Source organism: Carcharhinus amblyrhynchos, chromosome 9 (genome assembly GCF_965287045.1).
Source record: "Carcharhinus amblyrhynchos chromosome 9, sCarAmb.v2.hapA, whole genome shotgun sequence".
Taxonomy (NCBI): Eukaryota; Metazoa; Chordata; class Chondrichthyes; order Carcharhiniformes; family Carcharhinidae; genus Carcharhinus; species Carcharhinus amblyrhynchos.
The window spans coordinates 80,617,146-80,626,458 of record NC_137332.1 but is presented as its reverse complement, the minus strand read 5'-3'; the positions used below and the strand labels follow the sequence as shown (position 1 = coordinate 80,626,458).

At 43.7% G+C, this 9,313-nt stretch overlaps 1 protein-coding gene across 2 annotated transcripts in view; it reads left to right on the top strand.

Annotated features, from left to right (window-relative positions):
* The first annotated feature begins 10 nt into the window (after positions 1–10).
* klhl20 (kelch-like family member 20) overlaps positions 11–9,313 on the top strand; it is an 85,387-nt gene continuing 76,084 nt past the window's right edge. For both annotated transcript variants that reach the window (XM_080195974.1, XM_080195971.1), the window contains exon 1: positions 11–164. The gene's annotated coding sequence lies outside the window, so the exon portion shown is untranslated. The remainder of the gene's footprint in view (positions 165–9,313) is intronic.

The following is a 9,313-nucleotide window of genomic DNA, read 5'->3' as shown; positions in this document are numbered from 1 at the left end:
CGCATTTAGAAGTCAGCGGATGAGGCGATGCCAGCTAAATCGTTGGGTGGCCTTGGTTAGTCGCATTGAAATGCTCAGCGGCTGCCAACCGTTAAACCTCACGACCCTTCGGCGCTCACACTGCGGTGGGACGGCGGTCTTTCGGCTGCTTTCAAATCCGGGAGGTTAGTTCTTGTGTGTGTAATTTGTGGGTTCGACGGGGAAGATATAGGCAGCTACACTCACCCCAGGATGCGCAGTGGGACTGCGCAGTAGAGGATGCCTGGTGAAGTTGTGTGGTTCAGGAAAAAAGATCAAAGGCAAGGAGACAGCAGGTACACTACTGACTGCCTAGTGTCAGAAACTTGAAACATTGGGGTTAATGACTCAAACCGTATTTGTGTTAATGAATGCTGTCTGTATCAACTTTCCACCATCCACATCATGTTTCTGAACATATGAACAAAGCGCACTGATCAGCTGAGCGTCAGGTAGCTCACCAACCGCCAATCAGAATAGCACCCATTGGTACCAACTCTCTGCCTCCTATTAGACAACCAATCCTCGATCCATGCTAACACCTTACCCCCAACTCCATGCCCCCTAACCTTCTGAAGCAACCTTTTGTGCGGCACCTTATCAAACGCCTTTTGAAAATTAAGAAACACCACATCCACCGGTTCCCCTCTGTCTACCGCACTAGTCACATCCTCATAGAATTCCAATAAATTTGTCAAACACGACTTCCCCTTAACGAATCTGTGCTGCGTCTGCTCTATCAAACAATTCTTCTCAAGGTGCCTCGCTATTTCTTCTTTGATGACGGATTCAAGCAATTTTCCAACAACAGACGTTAAACTAACCGGCCTATAATTCCCTGCCTTTTGCCTGCTACCTTTTTTAAACAGCGGCGTAACATTAGCCATTTTCCAATCTTCCGGCACTTCCCCAGAATCCAGCGAAGTTTGGTAAATAATCACTAAGGCATCTACTATCACCTCTGCCATTTCCTTCAGAATCCTGGGATGCATTCCATCTGGTCCTGGGGACTTGTCCACCGTCAGTCCCGCTAGTCGATCAAGCACTACCTCTCTAGTGACAGTAATCGCATTCAGGCCCTCAACTCCTACCATCCTTCTATCTTTAATACCCGGCAAACTATTCGCATCCTCCTCCGTGAAGACTGAGGCAAAAAACTTATTTAAGGCCTCAGCCATTTCCTCATTCCCCCACCACTAAATCCCCCCTCTCATCCTCTAAGGGTCCAACATTAATTAATTTTATGATACAACAAAATAGTCAGAAGTAGTCAGCGAGGTGGGTTGGAGTGAGAGAAACGGTTTCAATTTGATGATCTTTCATCAGAACTAGAAGTTAAAGAAGTTTAATATAAATACAAAGTCAGGGAAAGCAAGAAGGATTGGAAAAGAAAAAAAAGGGCGGGCTACGAAAGGGTGGTAGATTGGAGAGATTAAATAACAAAAGAATGATGTATTGTGACAGGGGATGAGGAAGTGGAATAATAAATAAAAGAGCTCTGATGGAGGGTCATCCTAACTCGAAATGTTAGTTCTATTCTCTCTCCACAATGCTTCAGATCTGCTGAGATTTTCCAGCATTTTCTGTTTTTTTGTTTCCGATTCCAGCATCCTCTGTATTTTGCTTTTATACAAGAAATAAAAGATGCTTGGAGGAGGTGTAAATGAGAAAATACAGAATCTTTACTAATAGCTGCCATTCAAAAATCAGAGAAACATAAAACATTGAGGAAAAAGTTATGATTTGAAATTGTTTAACTTGATATTCAGTTCAAAAAACTGTAAAATACCTGATTGGAAGATGAGGTTTGGTTCCTTGAGCTTGCATTGCACTTCATTGGAACAGGGAATGAGAACAGAGGTACCAGAGCGGGAAGGGAAAACTAGAATGACAGGTGATTGAAGTTCAAGATATGTTGATGTCCTGCAAAACAGTCACCCAATCTGTGTTTTTTCTCCCCAATGTAGAGTCACATTGTGAGAAGTGAAAACTGAAATATGTACCTGTAATTCGTTGTTTCACCTGATATGTAAATTTCTGTGTAAGATTTTTTTAAAACATAAAATGCTTATCAGGCAGTTTTTAAAAAAAAAACGCAGGAGTAAAGCCCTACGAAAAAGTGCAAAATGCTTTGCATTTTAGATTTTTGTTTTCTTCAGCTCTGTTTGCATGATTTCTCCCTGGTACTTGCTTCTTGCTTGCTGCTTGCTCCCCCATTAAAGACTGTTCTGATTTTTATTCAAAACATAGAAATATAGTACGTAGGAGCAGGAATAGGTATTCGACCCTTAGCTTGCTCTGCCATTCAGTATGATCATGGCTGATCATCTAGCTCAATTACCTGATCCCAGCTTTGCCCATTTCCTTTGACCTTCTTTACCCCAAGACCTGTATTTCCTAACCGACTTAATTTCTCCTTGTATTTCAGTGTCGCCATCCCAGAAATCAGTCTGGTAACTTCATAGGAAGAACATCCTTCCTCAGATAGGGAGACCAAAACTGGTGTGGCCTCACCAAGCCACAGTGTAATTGCAGCAAGATATCTCTGCTCCAGTACTCGAATCCTCTTGCTTTGAAGGCCAACATACCATTTGCCTTCTTTACCACCTGCTGTACCTGCATGCTTACCTTTAGTGAATGGTGTATGAGGACATCCAAATCTTGTTGCCCACTCCCCTCTCTAAGATTATTATCTGAAAGGCTATAAATTGTCTCCCTGTTTTTGCTACAAAGTGGATAAGCTCGCATTTATCCACATTATACTGCATCTACATACATTTTCCCACTCACTCAGCATGTCCAAATCACACTGAAGGGTCTCTAGGTGCTCACTTTCCCAACCAGCTTGGTGTATTTTGCAAATTGGAAATAGCATGGATCCTAGTGACAGGGTGGCACAATGGTTAGCACTGCTGCCTCACAACATCAGTGACCTGGCTTCAGTTCTGGCCTTGGGTGATTGTGTGGAGTTTGCATGTTCTTCCTTTGTCTGCGTGGATTTCCTCGGGTTTCTTCCCTGTGGTCCAAAGATGTGCAGGTTAGATGGATTGGCCAAAGATGAGTGACCAAAGACGTGTCTGTTTCCAGTCAGCCAATCAAATTTCTATACACCTAAGTACACTATACACAATCCTATGGGCTTTAATTTTACATGCTAATCTCAAATTGGGAATTTGTAGTAAGCCTTCTGAAAGTCCAAATAAACCACATCCACTTGCTGTCCCTTATCAAATTTACTGTTTACATACGCAAAAGAATTTCAGTAGATTCTTCAAATATGTGTTCAATTCTGCTACTCCTTTCCAAATACTCTGCTAAAAAATTCTTGACAATTGACTCCAGAATTTTCCCCACTACTGTAGTCAGGCTGTTTCCTTGGCTTTGCTGTCTCCTTGTTTGGCGTCAACAGCAATCTATTAACATCACCAAACTATTCTTGTGAATTTGCCCCCACAGCACCACTACCGCACTGCCCCCTTCCCCCCCAGAGAAATTCCTACTCACGTGCTGTGTTGAAATGTTGTGAATAATATTTTTTGTCCATGTGAGTATAGAATAATGAAAATGCGTGAGTTGTCTCAATCCTATGCTTTTAGTTTTTTCTTACCAATTTTTAAGATGAAGTTCATTGCAATGAATTTATCACTTTGTTGCAGTTAAGATGTCGACCTATAAGAACATAAGAAATAGGAGCAGGAGTAGGCCATCTAGCCCTTCGAGCCTGCCCCGCCATTCAATAAGATCATGGCTGATCTGTCGTGGCTCAGTTCCACTTTCCCGCCCTCTCCCCATAACTCTTAATCCCCTCGCTTATCAAAAACCCAGCAACCCGCGTCTTAAAAATATTTAGCGAGGCAGCCTCCACCACTTCAAGAGGCAGAGAATTGCAGAGATTCACCTCCCTTTGAGTGAAGAAGTTCCTCCTCAACTCCGTTCTAAACTGCTCCCCCCTTTATCTTGAGGCTGTGCCCCCTAGTCCTACTGTCCTTTCTGAGCGGGAAGAGTCTCTCCACCTCTATCCTATCCATCCCATTCATCATCTTATATGTCTCAATGAGATCTTCCCTCATTCTTCTAAACTCTAACGAGTACAAGCCTAGTTTATTCACCCTCCCCTCATAGCTCAACCCCCTCAACTCCGGTATCAGCCTAGTAAACCTCCTCTGCACTCCCTCCAAGGCCAAAATATCCTTGCGTAAGTGCGGCGACCAAAACTGCACACAGTACTCCAGCTTCGGCCTCACCAATGCCCTATACAGCCGCAGCAAGACCTCCCTACTTTTATATTCAATCCCCCTCGCTATGAAGGCCAGCATCCCATTCGCCTTCCTGACCACCTGCTGCACCTGCAGGCTGGGTTTTTGCGACTCATGCACAAGGACCCCGAGGTCTCTCTGCACCGTCGCCTGCTGCAGTTTTTCGCCACGTAAGTAATAGTCCTGCCTACCAAAGTGGACCACCTCGCACTTGCCAACATTAAATTCCATTTGCCAGTTCCTGGCCCATTCACCCAGCCTATCTAGATCCTTCTGCAGACTCTCCACACCCTCCGCGCAATTTGCCGTTCCACCAATCTTGGTGTCATCAGCAAATTTCGACACCATACACTCTGTTCCCTCCTCCAGATCATCTATATAAATGGTAAATAGCTGAGGCCCCAGCACTGACCCCTGGGGCACTCCACTAGTCACCAACCGCCAATCCAAAAAGCACCCATTGACCCCCACTCTCTGCCTCCTATTTGACAGCCAATCGTCTATCCACGCTAACACCCTACCCCCAACTCCATGCCCCCTTACCTTCTGCAATAACCTCTTGTGAGGTACCTTGTCAAACGCCTTCTGAAAATCAAGAAAGATCACATCCACCGGCTCTCCTTTATCCACCGCCTTAGACACATCCTCATAGAACTCCAATAAATTTGTCAGACACGACTTCCCCTTAACGAAACCGTGCTGCGTCTGCTCTATCAAGCAATTCCCCTCAAGATGCCTCGCTATTTCCTCCTTGATGACGGATTCTAACACTTTACCTACAACAGATGTTAAACTAACCGGCCTATAATTCCCTGCCTTTTGCCTGCCACCCTTCTTAAACAACGGCGTAACAGTAGCCGTTTTCCAATCTTCCGGCTGCTCATGTGTTGACATCGCTATGTTGAGGGGAAGTGCGCAGAAAAAATCTCAGTTATGTTTTGATGTGCACGTATGTGGTCATATGCGCATACACATATAGTTGGGCATCCGTGACATAGTTGTTGTTGCGGAACATGTAGCATCTAGTGGGGTTAATATTATTAGATGTCTGCCTGTCTAGTTGGTTATGAAATGGCATTTTTAAGTCTCTAAACTGCTGCACTGTCCCTTAACTGAAATATGCAATTAGGGGTAGCATAATGGCACGTTGGTTAGCACTGCTGCCTCACAGATCCAGGGACCTGGTTTCGATTCCTGGCTTGGGTCACTGTGCAACGTCTGTGTATTTTCCCTGTGTTTCCTCCAGGTGCTCCGGTTTCCCCTCTCAGTCTGGAAGACGTGCTGGTTAGATGCATTGGCCATGCTAAATTCTCCCTCAGTGAACCCGAACAGGTACTGGAGTGTGTGGCGACTAGGGGATTTTCATAGTAACTTCATTGCAGTGTTAATGTAAGCTTACTTGTGATGCTAATAAATAAAAAGCTTTAAAAAATCTTAGCGATATACCCTGGTTCTGTAGCATGATCACTAGAGAGTTAGTAAAACAGGCAGGGGTGTCTAGATAATGTTTAATTTTGTGACAAATTCTCATCAGTTATTTATCTTTATTTGGATTTGGATGTAGTGACATTTTTATTGTTTAAGAATAGTTTGCATCTGGTTAGCCTAACTAAGTTAGCCTAATCCCAGGCCTAACTAAGCTCAGCTGCTTTGTCAAAAGACCCTCACCCCATCATCAGATCAGACATCTTTGCTGATTGCATAGTGTTGAGCTTTATTCTTAATTCATCAGATAGTGGAGCAGCCATCTCCAACCCACTCGTGCCTGTCTAAGTAACTCTCAAACAAATCCAGCATGCCTTGCTTGGCAGAGCATTCCATACCCCCACTACCCTCTGTGTGAAAAACCTCCCTCTAATATCTGTGTTATACCTCTCCCCCCTCACCCTAAGCCTGTGTCCCTAACATAGGAAATAGCTTACCACTGTTTACTCTATATCCTTCATAATCTTATATACCTCTATTAGATCCACCCTCAGTCGCCGCCTTTCAAGGGAAAACAGCCCCAATTTGCTCAATCTTTCCTCATAACCCAGTCCTTTCATACCAGGCAACATCTTGGTAAACCTCTGCACTCTCTCCAGAGTCTCCACGTCCTTCCAGTAGTAAGGTGACCAGAACTGGACGCAGTACTCCAAATGCAGCCTAACCAACGTTCTGTACAACTGCAACATTAGACTCCAGCTCTTATACTCTATACCCCTGCCTATAAAGGCTAACATACCATAAGCTTTCTTCACAACCTTCTCCACTTATACTGCCACCTTCAAAGACTTGTGCACTTGCACCCCCAGGTCCCGCTGCGTTTCTATACTCTTTATAGGCTTATCCTTTATCATGTAACTCCCCCTACAGTATTCCTGCCAAAATGCATCACCTCACATTTATCAGGATTAAACTCCATTTGCCATATATCTGCCCAATATATCTATATCCCGTTGTACTGCCAGACACTGCTCCTCACTGCCTGCCAATCCAGCCATCTTGGTGTCATCAGCAAATTTGCTGATCACACCACTTACTCCCTCTTCCAAGTCATTTATATATACTACAAAAAGAAGACGTCCCAGTACTGAGCCCTGCGGCACACCACTAGTGACAGAGCTCCAGCTAGAAGAGGACCCTTCCACTACTACTCTCTGTCTCCTCTTAGCAAGCCAGTTCTCCACCCATCTAGATACCTGGCCTTGTATCCCATGAGCCTTAATCTTTGCAACCAACCTACCATGAGGGACTTTGTCAAACACCTTACTGAAATCCATATAGATGACATCAACGGCTCATCCTTCGTCTACCGTTTTTGTCACCTCCTCAAAAAATTCCACCAGATTCGTAAGGCAAGACTTCCCCTTAACAAAGCCTACTGTTTGCCTCCTCTCTGCCAGGAAGTTTTCTATCCATCTCAATACACCTCCCCCAATTGCATGCACTTTAATCTTGCACAATAATCTCTTTCGCGGGACTTTGTCAAACGCTTTCATCAACTGGCTCCCCCTTGTCAACTCCACTCGTGACATCTTCAGAGAATTTCAACAGATTTGTCAGGCATGATTTCCGCTTCATAAATTCATGTTGACTCTATCTAATCCTGCCACTGCTTTCTAAACGCTCTGCTATAAAGTCATTAATAATTGATTTGAGAATTCTCCCCACTACCAATGTTGAGCTTACTGGTCTATAATTCCCTGTTTTCTCTACCTCCCTTTTTTGAATAATGGAGTGACATTCACTATCCTCCAATCTGCAAGGCTTGTTCCCGAGTCTGTAGAATCCTGGAAGATGACCACCAACGCATCTACTATTTCTAGAGCTATTTAAGAACATAAGAACATAAGAAATAGGAGCAGGAGTAGGCCATCTAGCCCTTCGAGCCTGCCCCGCCATTCAATAAGATCATGGCTGATCTGTCGTGGCTCAGTTCCACTTTCCCGCCCTCTCCCCATAACCCTTAATCCCTTCTCTTATCAAAAACCCATCAACCCGCTTCTTAAAAATATTTAGCGAGGCAGCCTCCACCACTTCAACGGGCAGAGAATTCCAGAGATTCACCACCCTTTGAGTGAAGAAGTTCCTCCTCAACTCCGTTCTAAACCGCCTCCCCTTTATCTTGAGGCTGTGCCCCCTAGTCCTACTGTCTTTTTTGAGCGGGAAGAGTCTCTCCACCTCTATCCTATCCATCCCATTCATCATCTTATACGTCTCAATGAGATCTCCCCTCATTCTTCTAAACTCTAACGAGTACAAGCTTTAAGGATTCTGGGATGTAGATTGTCAAGCCTGGGGATTTATCCACCTTCAATGCCATCAATTTTCCCAGCTCTCAGTTCTTCCCTCTCACTAAATCTCCAACATTTCTGGTGACTGATTTGTGTCCACTTTTGTGAAGACAGAACCAGTTTGAACCAAAGCATGTATTCAGTTGCTCAGCCATTTCTTTATCCCCTATTATACATTCCCCCATTTCTGTCTGTAGGAGACCTATGTTTGTCTTTACCAACCTCTTTCTCTTCTTATATCTAGAAATTCTTAGTGTCGGTCCTTATGTTCCTTGCAAGCTAACTTTCGTACTACATTTTCCCCTTAATCAATCCCTTAGTCCTTCTTTGCTGAATTCTAAACTGCTCCCAATCCTCAGACTTATTATTTTTCTTGACCAATCTGTATGCTTCTTCCTTGGATCGGATACTCTGTCTAATTTCCTTTGTAATTCACGGATTAGCCCTCTTACCCATTTTGTTTTTGTGTCAGACAGGAATAAACAGTTGCTGCAATTTCCCCATGCATTCCTTGATTGTTTGCCATTGCCTGTTCATTGTCATTTCTTTAAGTAACTCTCCTCAATCTATCAAGGCAAACTTACGCCTCATATCCTCATAGTTTCCTTCATTAAGATTCAGCGCCATAGTCTCCGAATCAACTACATTCTCCATCTTGATTTTAAATACGTTCTGTCATGCTATAGTCGCTCATGCCCAAGGGATCTTGTACAGCTAGATTGGCAATGATTCCCTTCTTATTACACAGTACCCAGCCTAAGATGACCTGCTTTCTAGTTGGTTTCTCCACATATTGGTCAAGAAAACTATCCTGTATGCACTCCAGGAATTCCTCCTCTGCAGCATTGTGGCTAATTTGATTTGCCCAATCTATGTGCAGATTAAAATTACACATGATCACCGATATTCCTTTATCACATGCATCTCTAATTTTATGTTTAATGCCATTCTCAACATCACTGTTGCAGTTTTGGGGTTTCTGTATGACAGCCGCTAATATTTTTTGCCCCTTGGCATTTCTCAACTCCACCCATGCAGACTCTGCATTGTCAGAGCTAATATCCTTTCTCACTATTGTGTTAATTAACTCCTTAACCAGTAGTGCCACTGCACCACCACTTTCCATTATGCCTGACTTTCTAAATACTGAGTACCCTGGGACATTCAATTCTCATCCCTGGTCACCCTGTATCCATGTTTCTGTAATCCCAATTCCATTGTATCTGATTATATCTATATTAATGACTTGCATAGCAAAATTGC